General features: G+C 38.3%; 1 long non-coding RNA gene across 1 annotated transcript; it reads left to right on the forward strand.

Moving 5' to 3' along the window:
* Window positions 1-10,341: 10,341 nt before the first annotated feature.
* On the forward strand, window positions 10,342-24,706 carry LOC145482402 (uncharacterized). Its single transcript, XR_014048772.1, has 3 exons — window positions 10,342-10,409; window positions 17,637-17,713; window positions 23,107-24,706. It is a non-coding gene; the product is annotated as an uncharacterized LOC145482402 (long non-coding RNA).
* Window positions 24,707-27,710: the final 3,004 nt, after the last annotated feature.

Here is a 27,710-nt window from a genome sequence, read left to right on the forward strand (position 1 = left end):
ACACATAGAAACTTATTTTTACATTTATCACGCAAGAAAGCCTTGCGTTACCCCTCGTCCAAATTTGGTAACTGAGTCACAAAAGTATGCAGAATCACGTGATTTTTGAGAAAAAAAGAGTCACATGTGGAGTGTTGTTTTGCAAAGAAACTCTACGTGCTGGTGGATTTTTTTGTGAAGATTTTGACAAGAAAGCATGAAAGAGACTTACAACTTATGTGGGGGAAAGACGATACATGTCTTCCCTAAGTGATCTTCTTTAAAGTCTCACTGTTCTTGCCACAAGATCGGTCTTTCACCTGTTTCAGTTGAATATGGCTGCCTTTAGCTCGCCCTTCGTACAAGCAACAAGTGCACAAAATACTGCTGTGCTAAAGCGTTGTCGGCCAAGAACCTCAGACACTGCTAGTTGTGCTTTTAGAAACGTTTCCGGGCCTGCATAACAGCTTGAAATAACTTTGTTTGATTTGCCTTGTGGCCCTTCAGTGGTAGCATTACAACTCGAATCCTTGATCAGTTTTCTAAGCCGCTGATGCATCACAGGATTACAATTCTGTTTAAATGGATTATTGCTCCTTCCTTAATGGCGCAATTTTCCGTACTTTTGTGATTCAGTCCGCAAATTTAGATAAGCTGTAACCCAAATCTTCCTTGCCTGTGTGGAATTTAATAAGGTTTAAGACAATCAAAAAATTGCTTGCATCGCTTTGCTTGTTTTTATTTTCTGTCATAAAACTTCGATCCAGAACAGTTTCGTCCAGTGTACTAGCCTTAAACTTTTAATTAACCTGTGTTGCAAACTTTCCTGTTTCTTGGATGCACAAAAATTAAGGTATGAGTGAAAAATAGAGGAACCGAGAGAAGGGAACAATTCTGAGACAAAGTCCACCAAGTTTTCATGGTTGAGTTCAGTTGTAGACTGAAACATTGTCAATACATCAATGGGTACTATATCTTTTGGCATTATATCGGCATCGCTTTCAAACTGGTTTAAAATTAAAAGATATACATCAACTGTTCGAAAAAGGAAGCAATTCTTGTTTCTCTGAAGTATCAGAATTATTAGTCCAATCATTCACACAAATTGACCATGTCGTGCCAATCAGAAGGCCCTCTCGCGGACGAGGACCGGGATCTTGGCGGGATCCCGCCGCGAGCTCGGCGGGAGTCTCTCCGGGATCCCGGCGAGAGTTTGGCCGCCGGGATTTTTACTCCCGGCTGGAATCCCGGCAAGATTCTCGCCGGGAAGCAAAAATTCCGGCGGCCAAAATCTCGCCGAGATCCTTCCGCGAATCTGGCCAAGATCCTCGCCTGGAAGCAAATTCCCGGCGGCCAAAATCTCGGCGCGATCTTGCCGGTTCATTGACAATTTTTCCTTGCTTGAAGTTTTTTTTTTTTTTTGTTTACAAGCGATTGTAGATCTCGATTACATGTTGATAGTACATGCAAATTTATTCTTTGTATCTGAATTCGGCTTGCTTGTTAACTTCAGCGTTGGGGCTTTCTGCACTACAGTGAAGCTAATGCTTTTACAGCTTTAATCTTGATGCATGCCTCTCTGAAACAGCTGGTAGATCTGTTCTGAATATTACGAAAGTCACAACGTACTGACATAACTGGATTGTTTTTTGGACTGGTTACCAAACATAGCAAATGAAGTGTTCGACAGATTGGTATCTGCCACAATTTGAGAAAAGTAAGCAAGCAGAAGCTTTCTACCTAAATCAGGCATTGTTGTTTTAGACCTATACAAATGCAGACACCCACTCCTAATATGTATCTACTAGACAATCGTATGAATGCGAATCCAATAAGGGATTTCCACACTGATATTTGAAAATTCTCTCAAAATTTGAACTGAGAATTTTCAAATATCACGAGTAGTGTAGATCCTTAATTGCTCCAGATTTCATACGATTACTCATTTATTATATGACTGAGAAAAACTGCGAACGCGCGCGCGTTAATTTGCACTGCAGTGCAAATTAAGAATTAACGATAAATTGACCTGCTCTCAGCCAATCATAATGAAGTAATTTTCTCAGTTATATGATAAAACCTATTAATCACACAGACTAGAATGCACATATCAGAATTTGTCTTCAGAATTTCTTACCTCGCACAGACGTTCTGCAGTTGTACAATTGTTTTTAATTTACCCTTCGAACATGACAGAGTTGCAGTTAGTCACCAAGGAGGTTATTACAACTGGAGAAATAAACAGGTTGGCTCTAAATATTTGTTGCAAAATATTACATTTGTTCTTTTTATTGTAAAAAATTGAAAGTAGTGATGAAAACAATTAAAGCTGCAATGCAAGATTGAAACAATGTCAACGAATAAAATAATATAAGCTATTTCATAAGAATGACATCGATTTGTCTTTTTCTCAATGGTTTTATTTTAATTTTACCGCAGATAATGCATCAGGGAAAGATTTCTTCACAGAAATTGTATCTAACATTTAAATCTACGTTGTGGCTTCTTCCTTTTATCAAAGATAAGAGCAAGTTTAATGCTTACGAGTCAACATTGATGTGCTAGAATCCATTATGAAAATAAAACAACGTTATTAAAAGACTTAAAACAGAAACACAAACGTAACTCGAACTCTAAAAATTTGGAGCTGGTTTCCATAAGCAAACTACATGACACTTTTGACAATAAAGAATAAGAAGAACATATAAACCTGTTATTAAAATATTTGCTAGTAAATTAGGCATGTTTATTACAAAGATGGGTTTAAGACAAACAACAACGGTTGTTTTTCAAACAGACATAATAATAACGTAATGAATTAGTGAATACAGACTGTTTAAAGCCTGACCGATTACTGATACATGACCGGTTAAAATACATAAAAAAAAAAAGCTAGCTATTCTCTTCTCCATCCAGCTGCACTTGTTGTGTAATGAAGTCTATGGAAATGGGCTCCCGAGTGAAACTCTTTCTATCGCATTTTGCAAGTTCCTCTTTCAAATACACTTGATGATTGCTTGTCTGTTTATATCGTTAGCGCTGAAGCTTTCCGCACTACACTTATACACTTACATCTTCAGCATTGAAGCTTTTGATCCGCACCCAGTACAGTGATTAACTATTGTTTTTGCTTAGTCTTGTATGTCTCTCTGAAACAGCCAGACCTGTGTTGAATATAACGAAAGCCAAAGCGTACTGAATTAAAAAGGGGATTTATTTTAACAATTTAAGAGGCATAGCAAAGCAAGTGTTCGACGAATTGGTATCTGAAACAAACTGAGAAAAGCAAGCAAGCAAAAGCTTTCCACCTTTGTTTTTTTAGACCCACTGACATATGTAAACAAATACTGCTAAATATAACCTGTCAATCACAATTACATAGACTAGAATGCACATATTATAATTTTTTTTTCATAATTTTCTTACCTTGTAGCCGGAAGTTCTGTCGTTGTGGAGTTGTTTTTTAATTTTCAGTGTTTAAAATGACAGTGTCAGTCACTCACCAAGGAGTTACAGTGAGTGTAGAAATAAACAGGTTGGCTCTAATCTTTTAAGTAAAATTACTAACACATTTGCTCTTGGTCAAAATTGTTCACCCATAAGAAAGATTTGCTTTTTCGCATTGGGTTTATCGCTCTAATGCGTCATGAGAATATAAAATTCCGTAAACGAAAACTGTATCCTCTAATATTTTAATCTAGCTTCTTACTTTCTCCAAGGGCAGGAGTAGTCGTTCAGTGTTCACGAGTCGATCGGCATTGATGCGCTACAAGCCATTATGGATTTCATCTTCAGTAATTAAATACACTTTTGACCAAAAAGAACGAAAAGAACATATAAACCTGTTATTTTTCCGTTTAAACATGTTTCATAAAGATTGGTTTAAGACAAACCCAAGGATTCCACAGTTGTTGTGCAAAAAAGCATGATAAGAAGCTAATGCATTAGTGAATACCAACTGTTTAAAGCCTTCGCATCATTACCGCTAACCGGAAAATACATTAAAAAAACCTAGCTAATGTTCTTCTCCGTCCAGATATTTTTGTCGTGTAATGAAGTCTGTGGAAATTGGCTACAAAATCTTTCTATAGCATTTTGCAAGTTACTCTTTCAAATGCGCGTGATGTAACTGCTTTTCTGTTTATGACTTCAGCGTTGATGCTTACCGCACTACCTGAGTGAAGATATTGTTCTTGTTTAGTCTTGCATATTATGCTCACTGAAACAGCTTAAGAACTCTTTTGAATATAAATTAAGTCACAGTGTCCAGAATCAAAAAACAGGATTATTTTATTCGCCAGTCAACAATCATACGCTGTAGTAACTGAAGAATTCAACAAATTGAGAAACGCAAGCAAGCAAAAGCTTTCCAACTTTGTTGTTTCAGACCAACTACATATAAAGACAAACACTGCTAATATGACCTTTTAATAATTACACAGACCACAATGCATATATCAGGTTTTTTTTTCGTAGTTTTATACCTTGCAGAGAAGGTCTACGGTCATGCAATTGTTTTTTGATTCACTTGAAAACCAGCCAGTGTCAGTCAATCACCAAGGAGTTTAATACAACTGTAGAAATAAACAGGTTGGCTCAAATCTGATGTAACATTTACTTATGACATTTCCTCTTTGCCTAAATTGAAAATATCGTTGCAATGGCAGCAATGAAATCGAAAATTTAAACGTACTAAAGTTAACCCGTAACAAAGATGTGCTTTTTCGCGCTGGGTTTACCGGTATCGCAGTTGTGTCAAGACAAACCTTTACAACTTGAGCCAGGCAAAAAGGCAGTACTGATAATTTAACTACCAATTTATTGCTAAACTTAGTGGTCGCTAGTAAATACTGATTACTAATGAATAGCAAATAATCCCCTGTTTAAGCAAGTACCATAAACTACGATAAAGAACTCGACTGTAAATCACAACAGCAGATCATTTGTTTTCAATCTATAATTAATCTAAGAATCAAGTATCCGCAAGATTACGTCACGTTGCTCACATCTTGTTGTAAAGTGAACTCTTGCATTCAAAAATGGCAATGAAATCACGATTTAGGTTGCTTTGATTTCGCTAAAGTACGCTGGCAATTGAACTACTGGTTCTACCCCTAACGATGAAATTGTTCCCTGACAAAAGCTGACGAGTTTGTTTAGGAGTCATCCATGATCAAAGTTTGCGAAAAGTAGAAACAGACGAGATTTCACATTCCACGACTTCCGCTTTAACTTCTTCGAATGCGTATGTGTCTCGTAAAAATCTTGCGACTAAACTGCTCGTTATGAATGATAGTTAGCTCATAAATTATTGGATATTGAATTAAAATATTCTCAGCAATTAAGCAACTGTGGAAATGAATAAGGTTTTCCCATCTTTCGTGTTACTTTATCTCGAGGTCTCATTGTTTTCTTTAAATGTTAAGGTACGCAACTGGCCTTCCCTCTGAAAAACTATTGCTTTCTTCGACAGTTAAAGGCAATAGGAGAAATAGTTAACTTTCAAAAGAGTGAAAACAAACTCGCACTTAAACTTAACTGCAGCTAAAATTCTGCACAAGACAAGAGGCGGAAGTAAGCGAAAACAACCCTCGTCCGACCAAGTTAACCTGTTTCATTGAAGTTACAAAGACTCAAGGAACTTCAAGTAATTCACTACTGACATTATCTTACCAGCTCTCCTTTTTCTCAGATCAACTGGTCGTCTTATAGCGCACTAGTAGTAGGGATAAGAACATTCCTCGGTATGTTGAATTGTTCACCAGACTAAACACTTCAAACGTAAGCACCTCATATATGTAAAGTGGATCAGCCCATTCTCGTCTCCAGTGCTACTCGTCTTGAATTAGAAACGGTTTCTCTAGGTAGGGACTGAACGAGCAAACTCCAATACAGTGGAACCTCGTTAATACTGTCACCAACGGGCCATGACAATTTGGCCATATTAACCGGGTGGCCGTATTATTGGTCTAGATTGAGTGACGCAGATATAACGCAATTGCACTTCTAAGCAACTGTTCCTTAATAAGCATCCGGAATGTGGATATGGTTTAAAAAAATTGAAACTTTAATCTGTGTATGAAATATTGACAATGGAAAGATGAACAAAACTAGTTTGAGTGGCCGTATAAACGGGGTTAAATTATTGTACAGGTTGAGATTTCAGAATGTGACCGTGGTTTTCTAATGAAGAAATGTATGGGCGTTTCTCCGGGACAAAACAAAATGGCCGTAATAACGAGCTAGGTGAACGTAAGGCGGGGTTTTATTAAACAAGGAGCAAGTTCAAATAAAGCGGCGCCAAACAGTAGTTCGTAGGGCGAGATTGCATCTAAAGAATTCTTGCGTTAAACGTTTCTCCAGTTGGTGGACCTCTTTACAAACGTCATTTAGTAGCCAAAGCAAACTCAAAGCTTTGACTATTTCAACTTCCAGTTATCCTTCAGGTGACTGTCAATATAACCGCAAATGATGTTTCTCCATATAAGGTGCCTTTAAGAAGGAAACAATTAAAAAGTGCTATTATAGTGTGTTGATTTTTTAGATCTCTCTGCTTGAGATGTTTCTAGTGATAGTGTCTTCATTATCTTGTTAACATCACTGCTGGTCTTCTTCGTTCTTATTCTTTGTATTTTATCAGAATGGTGCCCTTTTAAGTCAAATTAATTACATGTATACATGTACTTAATTCTTTCAGACACGTTCCACGAAAAAAAGAAAGTTATTTCACATTTCACGGGAAAAAAATAGACATCCAGGAATTGCCAAGATTCCCTCTAGCCCCGTTTTTATTGTCATTATATATATTGCGGGTGTAATTAGAAAAGCACGACCCGCCCTGCAAGTTCTACCTCAAATGTGATGTAAAGTGAAGTACTGACTGGAAGCCAGTGATTTCACACTCAGAGTGTAAGTCAGTGTTTTCTTTGTTCTCAACCATTCCTTAATTGACGTGAGGAGGTTCCGTCGTGATCTCTTAGTCGGGGTGGGTGAGGAGGGGGGGGGGGAAGGGTTGGGGAAGGTTTGTTGCTTTTAACGGAGCCAGTGTATTCACAATGAGATTTTAGGTCAATGCTTTAGTTATTTGTTATCGAGAGTTTATCATCTTTTCCTGGGAAAAATAATGTTGCATTTAGAGAGAGCCAGTGACTTCACACTCTGAGTTTGCTCTAGTGTATTCTTTGTTATCAAGGTACAGTGGTCTTTCCTTGGGGGGAGTGGGGTAAGATGTTACATTTTATGGAGTCAATGATTTTCATAGCCAGAGTTTTTGTCGGTGTTTCCTTTGTTCCTGGGACGTTTACAACAGATGGGGGGGAGACAGCAACTGATCATGCTATTCTCACTCGTTTTCGGGAGTAAATTTTTGGGTGGGATCTTTCTTGGTCACGACTGCATTGGTTTGGTTGTTAAATGAAAGCTGGTTCAAACATTGTCATAAGTGCATTTTCAGGTTTCAGGAGGTGACATCTGACTTCGAGATTCCCACAATCACAAAGTTGTTTTTCATAGGTAGCCTTCTTTCCGTTTACTTTTTCCCCTTTCGTCTTTGTTAATGACAAGTACTTGGCCCCTCCTACAATGTTGCGTAATCTGCACCACAACTAAAACCCTTTGATTAACAGTTAGATTATGAGCTCGAGATTTCTATGAGGTAATAGTTGATGAGGCCGGAGGTCGAATCAACTACCACCTCATAGAAATCAGAGCGATTTTAGTAGAATTCTAACTGAAATTTCCTTCAAGTGACGATTTCATTTACTTCTGGTCTTAGTATTAAACTTCATGCTTTAGAGAATTTGCGCGGACTGAAATAATTGTCAATTTGACATTTGCAGTTGCGTACACGCGCTTATCAATTTCTTTAAAAAATTTCGAGCTTTTTTAATTCAAGAAACCGCAAATGCTCTCCTTTTAGTCTTCTCAAGAATTTTGTTTATTCATTTGTTTTAGTTGTTCTTTCGAAACTTCGGAGAAACAAGGAGACATTGGTATTTTGTCGACCACACCAAGCCACTGTACACCAGTGGCTGATAGTGTGTAATGGCTCAGCCAATCAGATTACAACATTTGCGTGAGTATACTAGTAGAATTCTACTAACAGAGTATTATAGATTGCTTACGCAACCTCCGGGTTGAAAAAGTTGGGCTTTTCGACGCGCCTAACACCCCCACCCAAATGTTCGTGGAACACCCCCTTCGGCAGATGGTAAAACACCATTACAACCAGCTGGGAACAGGTTGAAAAGTTTTAGCAGAGCTATGTAATTTTTCATTCTTGTAGCTCTCTCCAGGAAGTTAGCTATGAGAAGAACTCTCGCGTGTTTAGTCCTCGCGCGCTAACAAAGTCGAGTTGTTTTACATGTGTTAAAATGCCTAATGGCTGACTAATTAACTACCCCTAAATTTCCGGCCAGAAGGTACGAACAGGGGGGCCCGATCCGGTCACAACAGTCTACAAGTAAAATATCAATCCCTGAAGGCATAAATGAAAGTACAATCGAACCTCCTGTAAGCGATCACCCAAAATTTCAAGGGTAGTTGATCGCTTACGGGAGGTGGTCGCCCGGCGGGAGAGGGGTACTTCCTTATATGGGCTATATAGGTATGTGCGGCCCCAAAGGGTAGGGTTTTTCGGCCGTTTTGGTCATAAATAGGGTATCGATTTTGGCCATTCTGGTTGTAAATAGGGTATGGTTTTAGCACTCTAGTCTTGAATTGGGTGTGTTTCTTAGAAGAAGCTACTTTAAATTTTCATCATTATCAATAAGACCGTCAACAAAAGCCCTGCATAACTTATGTTTGGAGCAACTGTGTCAGCCGCAACGGTCATAAATAGGCAATCGAATTTTTGGTCAGGTCATAAATAGGGTAGCAAAAAACGCAGATTTTGGCCATAAATAGGGTAAGGGTTTTGGGAAGTGGGCCGCACACCCCCACCAAACTTTTCTGGAAATACCCCCCTACGGGGTGGTCGCTTACGAGAATTTAGACCATATGGGGACAAAACTTCGCCTCATTAGCATCTGGTAACTGCGGAGACTTACCTCGTGTTTTAAATGTTTCATTCATGTGGAGAATCAGTTTCGAGAAAAACACGATACTTCCCACGGAGAAATTTCCCTCTCTTGCACTTCCCAGGAGTGCGATAATGTTGTAAACCCTTATTATCCAATTTTCCCTCTATTATCTGTCAAGTGGTCGCTTACGGGAGGTTAAACTTTTAACCCTTAAAGTGGTCGCGGTCGCTTATGAGAGGTGGTCGTTAACAAAAGGTTCCAAATACATAGTGATTTGACTTGGAAAATTTTCGTATCTTAGACAACTGGTCACTAAGGAGAGGTGGTCGCCTACGAGGGGTGGTCGCCACTGGAGGTTCCACTGTATATCAAGAATAATAGGGAGTTTACGAAACCACGACGGCGACGCCGAGGACAACGCCGATTAAAAACTGAATATATATTTTGCCTACGAATCTTGCGATACTCTAAAGTAATTTACTTTGTTTATCACTGTCAAAACTATCGCAAAACTAAATCCGGAACACAGGGATAAATTTGAAAGAAAAATTTAAAAAATCAGCCGTCGTGGTTCACGTTCTCCAGACAGCGCAAAATTTGGTCATTTCACGTTGTTGTCTTGCAGGGGCCGGGACGGCAAAGAAATGTACCAAGAATTATAACGCACTTGCACAGCCATTGTACTGCTCATGAATTCTTTTGTTCAGTGACGTTGCCGTTGCCGTTGCCGTCGTGGTTTGTTAAACTCCCAATTAGGTAGTTTAAGAAAACCACGACGGCAACGGCAACGCGGCCGTCGTTAAACAAAAGGTTTAATGAGCAGAACAATAGCTGTGCACGTGCGTTATAATTCTTGGTACATTTCTTTGCCGTCCTCTGCACAACAACAACGTGAAATGACCAAAGTCTGCGTTGTCCGTAGAACGTGAACCACGACGGCTAATTTTTTTATTTTTATTTCAAATGTTTCGCCATGACCTAGATTCAGTTTCGTGATAGTTTTGACACTGAGAAACAAAGGAAAATGACTTTAGAGTATCTCGAGATTCTTAGGTAAAATATAAAATCCTTTTTTTGACCCACGTTGTCCTCGGTGTCGCGTCCTGGTTTCTTTTGTCAGGACGTCAACTCGCGCGAGTAACGCGCGAGGTGAGTCCCAGCACTCCTTGCAAGAACTGTTCGTCCACGTTCCTGGACTGGGAAAGTTGAGTGAGGCCGAAAAGAGGCAGACTAAAAGGTTAATTTGTTCTTATTCACTGTGTATTTAGCACCTTTCGTTGAGGTGCTTTCATTGTTCGCATGGAGGACTTTCTGCTTGTCATAGTTTACCTGTTGTATATTCAGGTGAAAAAGAAAATCGATGGGAGCTGGAGAGCTTAATGTTGGCGTGCGATTAAACTCGGATTGCAGGTAAGCTTTTTGGACAAACAAAATATATTTGATCGTGGAGATATTTGGCATGGAGATATTTTGCATGGAGATATTTTGTACGGAAATATTTTGCAGCCAAGAGATGGAATGAACTATCAAATGACATTAGAATAAAAGTAGGCATCAGTGAAATAGTAAACAGAATTAGATCGCTAAATTTCGGGGATAAGTTAATTTGTGACATTAGTTTTCATAGTATTACTGCGGCGGTAATATTGTAATAATAGTTTTGAATAGTTTTAATCAGTATTTAATTTGTGATTTTTACCTGATGAATTGTAATATTAGCGTTGTTTAGTTGTTAGGTTCTCATTAGTTATTAGGTGGAATACTTTAAACTAGCTCTCAAGCTAAGCGTATATCCACGTTAAATGAAGCATTCATTCATTCATTCGTCTATTTAAATTGTTAACTCTAGTCGTATGCATTTCTTGCCCTCTCGATCGGTTCCACGCTGGCCTCGTTAACTTCGTTGTGAATGAAACATGTATGTTGCCAGTTTCCTCTCCCCCCCCCCCGCCATATCTTCAGTATTTTCATGTGTTGTTCCCCCCCCTCCCGTACACGCGGTATCCTCAGTATGAGCGATTTTACATTATCAGGCCACTTATTAGCATATCCCTGAACGCTTCTAAGGGCAGATGTTTACAAGGAGAGAGGGTTACCCAAGTAAGCGGGTTACTCTAGCACTCACATATTTCCTCTTTTTTCCTTTGTCATGTTTACAAGGCAGCTTGGGTTACATGGGTAGGCGGATTACCCTATCTGCGTGCTAGGGTTACCCTGGCAGGCGGGTTAACTTTTTCCCTTGTAAACACTCCAGGTAGGGTTAACTACTTAGGCTAAATTTCTACTTGTTTCCAGACCCTTTGCAGTGTAACTGCACATTAAGTTGTCCCAAGTTGTAGGGTTACTTTACCTGTGAAATTTTGCTTGTAAACTGGGGCTGTCTTTTGCCCTCCAGTTAGGGTTAACCCGCTTGCTAGGGTAACCCTCCCTCCTTGTAAACAGGTCCTAAGAACGAAGCACATAGAAAAAAAAAGGAACCATTCAAATTCAATGAGATGTAAATGAGTGGCCTGGTATCTACAAATTATCAAGCGAATATGTGTTTAACCCAGGCGCAGTCAATCGATAAGCCGATAATTGATAATAGTTGATAACAATCAATATCAATTGATATCAATTGCTGATAGCAATCAATGAAAATCGATGAAGACAGAAACTAAATTGTGAGTCATGGACTGCCGATAGAAACTGACAACGATTGATTCAGCAATTGGTATCAATTATCATTGATTGTTATCGGAAATTATTTTTGTCCTTTACAAGTTACACTGATAAAATATTTGACAAATTCCTCTATAATCGTTTTATTAAGTCAATTTGTCATAGTCTGCGTATCTTTTTCAATCATTGACAAAATAACAAAAACTGAAACAACTGGCAGAAACATTTTGGGCTTTATATCTTGCTAGTTTACAACACCAGAAGAAGCTCAGCCCAGAGTAGCAGCGTAAAACCCTCCAGTCTCATTGTAGCGTCGGTATAAAGATGAAGCAAAATAAACAACAGAGTCAGACAGTGCCCTAGTGATTTAAATTATGTGCATTAGGAAACAAATGTGAGAATAGATCTTGGAGTAGGCCAAAGGGAAAATATAATCTAGTAGCATGATGAAGATGAATGTCTCAAGTTTTTCCTGGTATTATTTTACACAGTTATAACAATTCATATTATCAATTGTTATTGATTTTTGCCAGTGATAAAGACATTTTCTGTGAGTTATCAATTGTTATTGATTGACTATGCCTGGCTCAAACAGTCAGTGTAAAATGCAGACTGCAGACCAGGGGTAAATGCAGAGTGAGGGTAAAAATGCAGGCTGCAGACTAGAGACTTTTAAAGTAAATATCATATTTCCATTATCAACAAAGGTTTTCAGGCTTATTGGAGTAGCCTATGAGTAAGCTCACATTGGGAAGGTGAGCCTGCTCACGGGCTATGATTTTAATGGTAGTGAAAGTCTCACTCCAGTTAGCCTGAATGTCAGTCTGGTTAGTCTGTTGGCCTACATGACACTTCGCTTATGGCGTGTTCCAAAACGTGAAATGGAGAAATAATAATTTTGCTCCACTGAAATCTGCATATGTTGACTTGTTCTGTTTGTGTGATTGTTATTTCACCATTTTGCCATTCTGTCATTTTGCCACCTTTGCCTAGGATTGGAAGTGATCCCTAGATTGTACTGTAAATGATCCCCAAACCGGGAATCGTCATCTCCCAGTAAGAGATCTATATGTGGGCTCAGGAATTTGGACCATGGATTTAAAATTTATATAATCAATCCTTTTTCATTACTGACAGTGAAATTCAGAAAACCATGAACACTTTGATTTGATTCTGGACGCAAGCAAAATGTATAGTATAAACAATTTGGATGCAAATTTCACAAGTTTAAAAGTGATATCCAATGTCGGGAAATCCTGTGTTTGAATTTTGTGGTTTAGCTGCATCCTTCTGTGAATGACATATTAGGTCCAGGCCTGAGATGTGTGCAAACACAGGATGTTCACTTTATCGTCAGATTGGAGACAAAAGAGAATTCCCAAGAGGATTGACTACATTATCACATAGCCTCTGGCAGAGAGGAGATTATTGACAGTAAAAAATATTTGCATGAGCAGAAGCGACAGCTCTACTCATACAGCATGCAAAGAAATCTATCTAAAGAACACTGCGGTAACTCACACGAAGAAATCTGGTCTTGTGCACTTTGGAACCCCCGTCTATCTAGGACAAGAGTATATATATAGAAGTAATAAAGTGTATTATCATTTGTCTCACGATGTAGTCACTTGAGATATTGCTTTGTACAGGCCCACAAATGATCCCTGGATGGCAAATGATGCCCATATTGGACCACTAATGATCCCAGGACTGGAACTGATTTCACTCCAAAAAGTCAGGAATGGCTTGGACTCCATGAATAGTCTATGGATGGATATATTTTTTTTAATTATCCTAGGTGAAGAAATATATAAGTACCTCAGGCATAAAAGAGGCAATAAAAAAAACATGAAATGTACTGCACAAAATACCAAATTGACATGTGCCGACTGAATAAATTTTTCGTTTAGGAAACGTACCACAAAAATAATCATGCATCTTTGAAGCTGACTCAGCTATATAACTAACCACTTAGAAAATTTACCTGTACATTTCTTACACCTGCATCCTTAATAGACACGGGCTTTCATGAAAGTGCACAAGACTTCTGCATGTGAGTTACCACAGTGTTCTTTAGATAGATTTATTTGCATGCCGTACGAGTAAAGCCGTCGCTTTTGCTGATGCAATTTTCTTTTTACTGTCAAAATTTCCACTGTGCTGGAAGCTATGGGAAAATGTAGTCAATTCACTCTGGAATTCTTAGTTGTCTCAAAATTTGGGGATATATATAGTGAACATAGCATACATCTCAGGCTCAGACCCAATAAAGTCATTCAGGAAAGTAACTAGTGTGAGGAGAGAATTTGCCAATATTCAAAGCCGTAAGAAAGCCAACAGTTAGAGTAACAATGGTAACTACCTGTCTATCTGTATTGTAGCACAATGCCTTGTAATGAGAACTACCTGAAGTTGTAAGTAGTTACATGTAATATTCACAAGCATAATAACTGACTTGCCTATGATGATGGAATAGCCTAGAATAACAATGAGCTCATTGACAGCCTGTAGGGGTCAAGTATTTCTAAGCGAAATATGAGATCATTTGTTTAGAGTCTAACATAAATACAGGTGTTTTTTTGAATTGCTTCTCGGTTATGCCCCCGGTGGTGGGACACCAGACACCACTATCCCATATTGGGTTGTATTCTTCAGACTAAATGCTAGCGTTGGACCTGAATTCTGAATACTGTTGATATCTCTGAAGATAGCATTCCTGTTACAGATCCTGGCATCCCCACAGCAAGAGAGCTTCCCCAGGTTTTTACAGAAGTGCTCTCCCTGGCCAAAAACCTGTTATCACACTAGCCAAACTACAAATTTCAACTGACACAGGACTTCGTGACATTGGATGTCATTTTTAAAGTTGTTAAATTTGCATTCAAATCGTTAATACTGTACATTTAGCTTGCGTTATCAAAATATTATATTATTACTGTGAAACTCAGCAATATGTGAAAAACAGAAATATTTATGGAATATTACTGTGTAGCAACTAGGAGAAAGCCAATTGACTATGAGAACATTAAACCGCAAACAGCAGCGGTAATAAGTTGTGGTTCTGTGTGTCCTGAACTTTGTTGTGGTTGGTTTAGTAGACAATTAACCTTTCAGAATCAAATCAAAGTGTTCACAGCTTTCTGAGTTTCACAGTAATAAAAAGTATTGATAAATATAATTTTAATCCACTGTCTAAATTCCTGAGTCCATACATTTTCCTTTTATATAATGAGGCAACCATTTCCGGTCCGGGAATCATTTACGGCGCAATCTGGGGTTCTGGTCCTGGAATCATTTGCGGTACAATTTTGGGATCATTAATTTTGTGGGCCTGTACAGATCATGATGTTTCAACTGCTTACTTCTAGTTTTCTTCAGGTGGTGAGACCCCCTGATTTCACGGCACCATTTACAATGTATATCACAAAGATCGGCTGTGATTGGTGCATGAAGAACAAAACTGTTTTAAATAAAGCAACATTTAATTGTGAAACAACGCTTTTACAAATCGTTTGGAAAACAATATGGTCTATTGTACATCTTGAACCACTTAATTCTGAGCCAATCAGAACTCATTCCAGTGTTCTTCATTAGTTACATGTATGACGCGTGCAAGCGCTGCATTTGCTCTTTGAAAGCAAAACAAACTCGCTTTTGACTGTACTTTTCAATGTCATAGTTTCAAAAAGAACATTGCTCTGGATCTTGATCATGACTAAAAAATATTCATGACAAAATTAAGACTAGAGAAAAAGTCTGGATAATCGAGAAATCCAGATAATCAAGGTACACATAATCGAAGTTCAACTGTACATGTATGTTGAACCACAGACGTAAAAGAAAAAACTTTAAAGAGCTATAAAACTGATTTTTGATCATACGCACTGGAAAAACTTTTGGTTACATTTTAGAGGTTTTAAAGTATTTGAAAGCGATTGCATTCAGATAAACGAAGTTTGGGTGGTGTATCCAATTTGCATAATATTTTAATTGGGTCAAGTTACGACTGAAAGTTAATTCCACAACACTTGCAGATAACAAACGGTGAGTAACAATGTGAAACCTCAGATTTTAGTATTTTTCAGATGAACGTAATTCAGACTAAATGGGGCTTCAGAATCTTTCACAACACCACTGCAAAATGCGTAGATTAAGGTGGCGGAACACAGTTTTCGCGCGCGCTTTTGCTGATGCAATTCAGCGCGCGCACAAGGATTGCAAAAAACAAACATGCCGTCAATAGAGTGATCATTTTATTTACTCAATACCCGCACTATCTGTGCTATTTTTCTCTATAACTGAACGCAGTGTATTGATGGCTTTAGTCTTTTATCATAAATATATGTTAGAAAAGGTAAAGATGCAAAGAACTCGGCAATTCTCAGCTTTTTCTTTGTTACCGAAAGAACCCAGTTAAATGCAACGCATGCGTAGTAAGTCAAAAAATTGCGATTGGATGAAAATTTGCACTCTCGGAAATACGCCTATTTCTCAGAAACGACTCATTAGAATTTCACGAAAATTGGCACGAAAATACTTTAGGAAATAAGTAACTGGAGTATTGAAAATAATTGAACTTTAACAAAGGAAACTCTAGATATTCCAGTAAACCTTCAACAAGAGATAATTAAAGATCTCTCTGTTAAATTATTTGCAAAATGGTCTTAACTTGTGAGAATCGTTACAAGCTTGGTGCATGCAAATTATATAGAAAATCTAATGACTAGATTTTCTACAAATAAACAAAACCGATTTTAAAGGCCTGTTTATTTTTATTCGTGTTGCCATGGCAATAGCACATACGTCAGCTTAACCATCAAAAACCAAAGTTTGTGTTGTTAAAGTACTTGCTGCCATTTTTGGCGACCAAAGGATCAAGGGTTTTAGAGAAAAAGGTGAATGAAACATAGGTATCAAAAACTGTGTTCAGCCACCTTAACACGTAGCCTAAATAGTGGCACTCACGTGGCTTGTTTACAATTCAATGTGACATTTGAGACGACGCATTGCGAGTGATAAAGTTATTTCTTTTTTGCCTAGCATTGTGTGGTAGTATAATAAAAAAAACTTGGTCCATATTCAGCCACAAATTTCCAGTTGAAGTATTTTTCATTTAGTAGAAAGCCCTGTGAGAGTGTCCGACCGAGCTAAGCTTTTACCTGTCAAAACCTCAAATTTACCGGACAATTGTCCAATGGCGGACTATTATTTGCAGGCTTGACAGATTGTCTTGCAACTAGGGTGAAAATAGCATTATTTTAGCTTATAACCCATCTTTCCCCCTACATTGTTATGAACTGCAGAATATGCATCCCCTGGGCTTTCAAATAGCATATTAAATTCAAACATCTGTGGAAATATACTGTCCAGAGGAACAAAAATTAGTTGTTTGGTTAGGACAGTTGGTGAATTGCAAAGATCATGCTGCAGCCCTACAGGTCCAGATACACGGCATGTGTTACAGGTCATTTAAAATATTGTGACCTCAATATGATTTCATGTGGTCAAATCTCCTTTCTTTGTCATTTAAAAAAATATTACGGGTACATTAAGGTTATTAAAATCCCTCTATCACAGGACACTGTCCCTTAATAATAACCAAAAAATGGCCATCAGTAATTCTCTCATTAACACACACCTGTATAAATAAATTTTAAATTGCAACACAGTTCACAAAGTTGATGCAAGAACTTAACAGAGAAATAAACATAACCAAAGAAATAAAAAAGTGCTGACATATTACTTTGAATGGCTGAAGCTCTGTCATATTGTATTTGATTTATCATCACTGTATGTTTATTTTCCATCAGTGATCTCACGTGATACACCTACATCTGCCTGTCACTAAAGAATTTGAATGACATTGAGTCATTTTGGTGTTTACAAGCGTATTCCTCTACCTTTAGTTGGCTTGTAAATACATTTCTCTCTCATTCCGAATGAATTTTAATATTTTATTTACCTATTTCATTTCAGATTCTACCCTCAGATGGAAAATACTTTTCTGGTGCTGTGAAGTTTGACCAAAAAAGGTCATGATATCATTTGCTCAGGTGTGAAAATAAATTAAATATATACTTCTACAGTGTTTGACATCTGTTCAGTTCTGTTCCCAGCCACCTGCCAAGGAGCCATTTCAATCTTGGCTACTTGTAGCTTGGAGCATGAAGCCCAACCTTCCCAGACTTTTGCTTGCCTCACTCTTGAGGCTTGGGCATTAAATGCCTCTTAAAACAGGGGCCCATGAACCAAAACTGGCATTATAAGGTGTATGTATTTCCAAATAAGTCGTTGCTTCGAGCTTATAGCACTCTTTGTCAACAATAAAAGTAAGCTTATGTGTATTAATAAGTACTCTGTCTTTAAGACTAACCCGTAACGTGTTTAATAATATACATGAAAAAATTACTCGATTCTGATTGGCTGAGAGCAGTGCAGTTCAAGTGTAACACCAGTGCAAAAAGTGTAACGTCAGTGCAAAAAGTGTAACACCAGTGCAAATTACACATCGTAATTCTAGATTATGATATGCTGAAAGAAAATAGGAAATTTTCTAAGCCAATGATATCACATAAAATGATGACGAAAATTTCGTGCAGAAACTTTGAAAAAAGTTTTATCGAATGAGAAAAAATGGCTTCAAGAAAGATCTTCTGGCATTTCCTCCGCGCAAAGTTTTTTCATGTTTATATTATTATTAAGTAATCATATGGTTTTTCTCGTTCAATTTGGAATTAATTAGCACTTGTGAGTTTTTGAAAAAGCTCACTCGAGCAAATTAATTCGAAATTGAACTCGAAACCGTATGATTACCTATACGATCATACACATTAAATTTGTTCAGCATCTCCAGATGATTTCTGGTGTACGTGTGAGATCTTGTGTACGTGTGAGATCTTGTCCGTTGAGCGGTCATTATTTCTAGCCCTGCTGCTTTATTCAAGTGTAAATTAATGAAGTTTTATAACACAGATGATTTCTGCTCTCTCAGCTGTTTGTTTGTTTGGTTTGGTGGTGTTTGGACCTGCATTTGTTTGCATTCATTTCTCTGCTGTTCATTTAGTTTAGTTGTTTGGGCAGGGGGCGTCTATTAATTGCTTGCAGGCATCTGTTTGTGCTTCCAGCGATCTGTTTGTTTGGTTGGGTTGTGTTCGGGTGTTTGTTTGCTTTGCACTTTTGACTGTTTAAGGGCAGTCTCTCTAAAAGCGGTCTGGTCAATCTGGCTTGAAAAAAAGATTTTGCTCATTTCTTGTTTAAACATTTCTTGTTTCGCTCATTCGTGTTTAAACCTAGGAGTATCAGTGGTTCATATAGTGTGATCCTCCGCGTGAGGGTTACATGTATGTTCATCTTTCCAATCTAAGTATTGTATGAACTGATTGAAGTTTCAATTTTTTTAAAATTCTATCTGCATTCCAGATGCTTATAAAAGAACAGTTGCTCAGAAGAGCAATTGTGATATATCTGTTACTTCTGTTAAGACGTCACTCAATTTAGACCAGTCGTGACATTTGACCCTACCCTGTTAATATGGTCAACCTGCTGCTAATACGGCCAAATTTTCATGGTCTGTTGGTGACCATATTAACAGGGTTCCACTGCAGGTTGCTGGTATCCATTTATAATCCTTGGTGAAGTAAGTTACTGTAAGTAAAGTGCTATATCCAAGATCATAACTCAAGGACTTTGGGAAGGCTTCTTAACATTCGTATTGTACATAATTTTTAGAGGGCCACTGGTTTGTTAGTATTTTTATACTATTTTAGTGCTACCCTCTTTAAATAAAGTCTTTACTTACTTACTAATCTGGGGACCATTACTAATCACTTATTTTTTTTTTTAGTTTATTTATTTCATGCACAACAAATTACAACACACTACTTAAACTGTACTACTTATAAAGTAATACTTATACTATTAGCAATACGGTACTAAAACAACTTAAAGAAATACGAAACTACTTACATTGTACAATACGATATTACTAACAAAACAATACTTATGCTACTACATGTATGAACACAATAAAGTTAAAAGATGTTAACAGTGCTATAATTAACAGTCGGTCATTAGACCTTGTACCACCAAATTTTGAAAGTTTTCTGACTATTATATTTAGTTAAATGGAATTTAACATAGTTAACGACTAGGAGCTAGTCTGGTCAGTAGTGTTTTTATAGGCGGTTGTTGGTGTCTTGGCCGTCTGTTAGTGTTTGTTTAGCGTTTGATGCGTTCTGTAGCGTTTGTAGTTCAATGAAATTTTACATAGTTTATGACCGGGAGCTAGTCTGGTCAGTAGCGTTTTTTGTAGGCGTTTGGTAATGTCTTGACCATCTGTTAGCATTTGTTAAGCGTTTGGTGCGTTCTGTAGTGTTTGCAGCAGTCATATGGTCGTTAGAGCCCTGGGGCTGACATTGTGGATTGAATTATAGTTTAGCGGTTCTCAGCGATCTCTCCCTATCCCCCTTTCCCCCTCTTTTCAGCATTTTTTTTTTTTTTTCACTGAGCCATCTGGCGTGAGTGTGATGGGTGCCTGTAGGGGGCTTGGTGGCGGCGGGGGGAGGGCTTGTGGCTTGGTTGGGGGTTGGGCAGGCCAGTCAGGTGTTCTAGCGCCTTGGGGATGTGACTGCGGTTGCAGCCTCCGGGCTTTGTAGGCACCTTCCCTCCACTAGTGACTTGGGCGTTAATTTACGTTATGATCGGATATGATGACAGAGCTCCAAAATGACTTGGCTTTTAGTTATGAAGATTTTGTTTGCAGACCATGTTTGCTTTAAAACATGTTTTGCTTTCAATAGTAGCTTCTCCAGACTTTGGAAATAACCCCATAATGCATTGCAAAGCACACTTGTTATCTCATGTAGGAGCCCTACAGATTGAGTCATTGTGTATACAAATTATATAATAATTGCTTTGACGAAATTGCTATGTAATAAAAATTGTTTCCAGCACTGTGCAGTGCTAAGGTTTACAAAAAGAGCCATTCACAATCAGTTGTGAAAGAGAAAGCCAAGTAATTAACCATGTAGATGTTTTTTTTTCCGTCAGTTTTGCATGACTTTTCCTAAAATGATTGTGAGAATTCTTTAAATTATTGGCAGATATTAAGTTTTTAACAATCCTATGCATGACTTGTTTGAAAGGTGCTGTAATGATGTTATGATGTCATAGGCCCTTCAGGCTTGCACAGTAGAATGAGATGTATCCCAGATGTAGTTGTTGTTGTATTACGGCTAGCAATGGCGGGCTTTTATGAGCTTCATTAAAACCGTTGTGTTAGCATCGTTTAGTCTCGTTTAGACTACGCTACAGGTACAGTGTAACCTTGATTTGACGAAGGGCCAAGGGACTGGCAAGATATGTTCGCTAAAATGAGGTTTTGTTCTTTTCCATATATTGTACTATTACGAGGGCCAGGAAAACTGCTCGTTATAACAAAGACTGTTAAATAGAGGTTTGTTAAATCAAGGTTCCACTGTATCTGGGATAAAAGAGTTAAAGAAAATTAAAAGCAGCATGTCTCATTCCTGCCATTATTAAACTGGAGAATCTGTGTACAAAGAGGAGAAACAGTCAGCAAAACAGACTGTGTACGAATGTGCACATCCCACCAATGCCTGCATGCAAATTTTTCATTGAGATTGGTTTCTTTTTGTTAGAATGTAAGAGAACCAAGAATCCATGCTAAGTCACTGTTAGATATATACATGTACATGTATATCTGAGTGAATTCGCAAAAACATGCCTGCTAGGTTTTAAGCCAGCGACTTTAAACCCAGGGGGGCTCCGTCATGCATGAGGGGCCAATCTCCTAGCCAGGGGGGTGGTCAGAAGACTTCTGGCCGCCGGGACTGTCTTTGAGTCAATGCGGTCATGTTTTTGCGAATTCGGTTAGATCTTGAGGGCAAAAGGCACCTGGAAGGGATCCAAAAGGACAACTTGCCCCTGGCACTGCATGTTTAGGACAAGGTTGAGACAATTTGGCTTGCTGGGGCCTTTTTGGCCTTGATATCTGAGCGAATTCACAAAAACATGCCCGCTAGGTTTTCGCCTGGATTCGGACCAAGGCTAAGCCAGCGACTTTAAACCCAGGCTGGGGGAGGCTCCGTCAAGGCCAGGCTGGGCACATGGCCCAATGACTGGCCTATCTCCTGGTGGCTCGCTGGCAGCCAGCTGTCAAAAGCAGGGGGAAGAGGAGGGTGTCTTGCACTGACACCCCCCAACTAGCTAGACCTTGAGTTTTCAGTGTTAAATAAGCTTGATATTGACTGTTTTTTTGGGTATTTTACTCAGTTGTTTGACCTTGTTTGAGGCTTCTGTGTTGACATAGCACCCTGCTGGAGTGGTACATGCCATGTGCTTGCGTGAGGAGCCAATCTCTTAGCCAGGAGGGTGGTCAGAGGACTTCTGGCTGCTGGGACTGTCTTTGAGTCAATGCGGGCATGTTTTTGCGAATTCGGTTAGATATACATGACATTGTATGGCTTGCAGAGCAAAATTGTGTAATTGTGTACTCCTCCGCTCTTTATGTTGAAGAAGACTATGGCTGTCTCTGTTTTTTCTTTTTAAGTTGCCAGATACAGCTGTATCAAAATGACAAACCTTAGCAGTGCAAGAATAGTTTGGCTGGACTAATGGAATTTACATGCTCCCTTTGGCCCATTGACTCTCTTGCCGCCCATAACGGGCCGTGACGTGTATCATCACCTTTGACCAAACTTCGCATCATCTATACTCAAGTTCTGCATGCCAGGAGGAAAAGATCTTTCCAATGATACCCAGATCAGAGTGATTGGCTCAATAGAGCCCGAGATATGCACCAAAATGTTCAGAAATTTGAGTGAGAAACTCGCGGCAAAATTTCCTGCGACTACACTTGGCTACTCCAAAATCTAGCTACTTAGCTACTCCAAAATTTCTCAGAAATTTTTGAACTGGAAGCAAGCCCTGTAGAACATCAATCACTGCAACAAAAAAGATAAGAAAAGGAGAAAAAGGAAAGGTGACAAAAAAAAATTAAAAAAGCATAAAGACGTAGGTCACTTTCTCGCCCCAAAACAAAATCTCAAAAGTTTGATTTCTGTGCATGCCTGAGCAAAAATGTTGTAAAAACGTGATGCCAGTGGAAAGAAAGGCATGCTGTCATTTTGCAAATGCTTTTTTGAGTAGATGGGAGCTAATTTGGGCCATATCCAGGCTGAAAATCTCAAGAGTGTCCAAAAAATGCATTTTTGGCTAAAAGCTGTGAGAGTCAGCGGGTTAAGTTTATTGACATCAGTGTGAACCCTATTCGATGTCATTCAGTTCAGAAAACATTGAGGAGACATTGCCTTTATCTACAAATTCTCTATGTTATATTGGCATTTCACTAGGGGAGTTAGTATTTTGAGCTTAATGGAAACTAAATACATATAAATTACAAGGAGACCTAAATTTTGTTTTCCAGATGAGATGTAAACAGGGAGTCAAGTGGATCGGAAACTTGGCAATCAGGATTTACGTGCAGCAGTTATCCAGGTAAACTAATAAAAGTGATTTACAATTATCGTAAACACCAACAGATAAGCCGCACCTTTTTACTCAAAATTTTCCTTAAAAATCGCGGATGTGGCTTATCTGCGAGAACATCTGGACAACATGCCATAAATTTGCACAAATTCATACTTTCCATCAAGAATTTACATGTATAAGCTAGTAAAGCAAACTAATAAGAACTTCAGTAAACAAATAATATCAGAGTTGGCTCCTAAAAGAGCAGTTTTTGTTCATAATTACAAGCTTACATTATTTTCTTGCTGCTAAACTGCATTAAACCTTCAGTAAAAAATCTTTTAGCCAATTTAAGGTCGCCATTCTAGCTCAGTCTAGAGAAGCTAAACGTCACTTGTAGTGTTTCAGCCAGAAAATTTTACTTGCGGGCCAAAGTGGCCCCTAAAGACCTTTTTTAGGAGCCAATAAATTGAAAGCTACAGAAGGAAAAAATGCATCAGGGTACCAAGGAAAATAAAGCAGTTTATTAGGATCTATGATAAAATTTAGTAAGTGCTTTTTGAAGTGTTTCTACTCAGTAAAGTTTCTTTTGAATCAGATACTAGTATGAAGGATCCGTGCATTACAAGAGAACAATCTTTAGGCAAACATGACGTAGTTAATGATCAAGGGTTTGCAATGCATTATAGGGCGATTTCAAACACGGTCAGTTTTCTGTTATGAGAGAATCAATACAGCAAAGTGAAAGGACGGATTGACTTCTTTTCTTATGTTGAATGTTTCAGAAGCAACTATCTTTCAATATTATTTTCTAGAAGGACATAATGTGTGACAAAATAACCGTTATTGATCGTCAACACAGAGAAATACAGTCGCCATTATGCCGTATCATGGCGACTAGACGAGAAATTTTGGTCGCCAAGGACGAAATGTCAGTTGCATTGGCGACGGTATCGATCATAATTTCGAGCCCTGAGATGGCTTTAAAATGTTATGCCTGTAGTCTTGTAAAAGGAAAGGGCCAAATTGGCCCTTTTTTCGTTTTTCTGGGGGCCATCTCTGATTGTAACGCGGGATTGCCGCAATGGCGCGCTCTGGCGGAAACACTGCGCTTGGTAGGGCATCTCCATTCCACCACAAAGCTGTTTACATGTCAACAAAGAAAGCTTCGAGAGTTACTTGTGTCCAATACTCCATCTCCTGATGAAATGCCTGGCTACTAAGCTATGAACGAATGCGTTCGCACTCTTCTTGTTGTATGTAAAATTCTACTGAAAAACTGACAGGAATGAAAAAATCACTGGTTTAAAAACAAAAATACCATAGAAATATCAAACATATGTCAAAGTTGGTAGACATCATGTCCATACTATTGCAACACTGAAATTATAGGTAAGGGTTTCAGTTTGAAGTATTCTCTGGTTTCAATCTTTGTGAGTTTATGCCGGTTTACTTCAAGAAATCAAGAAATGTACATGTAAATAACTTTCTCAAGCTCCACTTGTGAAGTATTTTGATTTCTTTGCAAAAACCTTTTTTGTCCCGAAATTTGAGTTCCCAAACTTGGGGTGCGGCTTATCTGCGGGTGCAGCTTATCTGCGAGTGCGGCTTATCCACCAGTGTTTACAGTATATTACTCTTGATTAATCAAGTTAATACTGCTTTGTAGCATTCTTATTGTAAAAGTTATGCCATTTTTCAGGGGGGGGGGGGGGTTTCATGACCTGCAAAAATCTTCACTCAAAATCATTATTCCACTCACACATTTTTTTCAGCAAAATTTTCACTACTCAAAATTACAATGTTTTTTTTTACATTTGAATTAAAATATATCTTTCATTTAGTGGCAAGAAAGATGTCCAACCTTGAAATTCTTTCTCATAAGTGCTAATTTACAAATTGTCTTCTCTTTTCCACTGCAGCCTTTTTCACCTGGGGTAACCTTGAAATTGCGCTGAATTTCTCTTTTGCACTCCATTTTTAATTTACAATGATAAACTAGAAACTGGGCTTTAATCCATTTAAATGATTAACTAATTGACTGGCTAATTGAGAGGTTGATTGGCTGGTTGATGGACTGGCAGAAAGACTGATTAGCACTTTTTTAAGTACACTTGTGAAGTGCATCAACTTGTTGTTTTCTATGTGCTTCTCTTGTGTTCTTTGAAGTTCCCATGACATGCTTACTTGTATATATGTATAACTCAACAATACACTTAGGTATATTACAGTGCATTTATTGAAACCGGGGCCACCCAGACAGTGAAAACCAATCAGATGGCAGAACTGAAACATGGTGATTGATTGGCAAACAAACTGGCTAACAGGTTAGCTCAGTGATAAACTGATATTTAGACTATATGGCATAGTGACCGGTTGAACTTCTATGGCGATGAAATAAGTAGCAATGAGTGCCTCCCTTGGACACTTTGTTAAGCAAATGTAAAGAGCAAACAAGGTGATTGAGTGACTACATGTAACTGACTGACTGAAAACTGGCAACTGAATATACTAACACATAACATGATTTGCAGAATTGCAGACACACAGACAGACAGACAGGCAGGCAGGCAGGCAGACTGACTAACTGACCTCTTAGTTGACTGATTCACAGACTATTTGAGATTTTGTTAACAAGACATCAACATTGTGTTGACTAAATTTCCTCTTAGTTAACTAAGGGCCGTACAGGGGTATTCTTGTGATGATTTTATTTTCCATGAAATGTGAATTTAGTAAATTATTCTTCATGATCTGTGACTTGAAGGTTTTGCGTGACCCGTGAAGAACTTAAATTATCAACCGATATTCGTGATTTCATTACTCTATTCTATGTGATTTTGAGATAAAAGTCCTCCAGAAGATTTATTAAGACTGAAAACATCAAATGTGACCTCTGTATAATTATTGTTACGTTTTGTAAGGCATCTTCAACTACCAAGTAACAGAGAGCTTTCCTTGATGTCCTTCACTTGATTTTCAAAAATGTCATATGACCTACAGTAGTAACACTCTTTAGAGCGTAAGAGCAGGTTATTAAAAAGAGTACCTTGCTTGCTTATTTTCTTGATTCGGGAAAATGACATTTCTCTATCCATTATCTGTAATTCACTATTTTTTCTATTCGTGAACCGAGCCAGAGACCCCATCCTGTACGACCCTCTTAACTGCAATGTTAAGTACATGGTAATAATTATAAAAACTGCTATAACTGAAATTATTTCTTAGCCTGACAAATACGCTTTCTTTCTTTTCCAGATCAGATGCCAACAGGGAGAAAGTAGACTAAATCTTCAAGCAGTTATCTTTAGAAGGGCTGCATGTTCTAATTTGCAATCCAACTCTTGGGTGAACCGGGTAAACAAAACTCTTGAATAAGCTAAGTTCCGCACTGATTATTTGACTTCAGACATGCAGTTTGTGCCTTGATTATTTACACAATGAGTAAGAAAAGCTATTAAATCAGACTATTTTAAACCAATCGTCCTTGAAATTGTTAAATTTATCTTCTGCAGCCAAAAGTGATGTTCAAAAGTAGGTTGTTTTTTTCAGAACAAGATTGCATTTTCACCTTCAAAGAAAATTTTTGAATTGGCGATTGTATAACTTAGTGAGTAATTGGGCTGCAGTACCAATTGACTGGCTGATTGACATTGTTAAAGTAGCTGTGGTCTATCCTGTTTGTATTATACATGGACAATGAGGGAGAATTCCGAGTAAAAGTGAGAGAAATACAGTATCCAAACTATGTACAATAACTCAAACATAAAAGGACTGACTGATGGACGGATGGACTGACTGACTGACTGACTGACTGACTGACCGACTGACTGACTGACTGATTGCATGACTGACTGTCTGACAAAGTGACTAATGGATTAAGACAGACTGACTACTGACTGCTGACTGACTGATGGACTGACTGACCAATTGATTGACTTATGACTGACCACCTGATTGGCTCATTACTGACTGACTGACTGATGGACTCATGACTAACTGACTCACTAATTGACTCAGGACTGACTGATTGACTCTTTACTGACTGACTGACTGACTGACTGACGGACTGACTGACTGAATGAATGATTGACTTATAACTGACTGACTGACTTTTTCAGGACTGCAACTGACTCACTGATGCACTGCTAGGGGACTGACTGGTTGACTGCCGACAGACTGCTGACTGACTGACTAACTGAATCACTAACTGTGATTGACTTATTCATGACTGTCTGAATGACTGATTGAATGGTGGACTGTTAACTGACTGACTGACTGATTGACAGCCAAGAGACTGTTGACTGACTGCCTGACTCACTCGCTTACCAATGGACTGTGATTGGCTGATTGACGGACCAAACGTTTAAACTGATTGGGACATGATGTATTGGCGTTGATCTGTTGAACTTCCGTATCATACATACGACATTTTGAAAAAAAATAATAATAAAAGGAAAAAATATTAAAAAGTCACTGAAGATAATCTTGGTACAGCACATTGCATGTCTGAAGTATTGAACACAGTCAAGCCTCTCTTAAGGACCACCTTGTGTAAAG

The sequence above is a fragment of the Orbicella franksi genome, chromosome 1 (genome assembly GCF_964199315.1).
Source record: "Orbicella franksi chromosome 1, jaOrbFran1.1, whole genome shotgun sequence".
Lineage (NCBI taxonomy): Eukaryota > Metazoa > Cnidaria > Anthozoa > Scleractinia > Merulinidae > Orbicella > Orbicella franksi.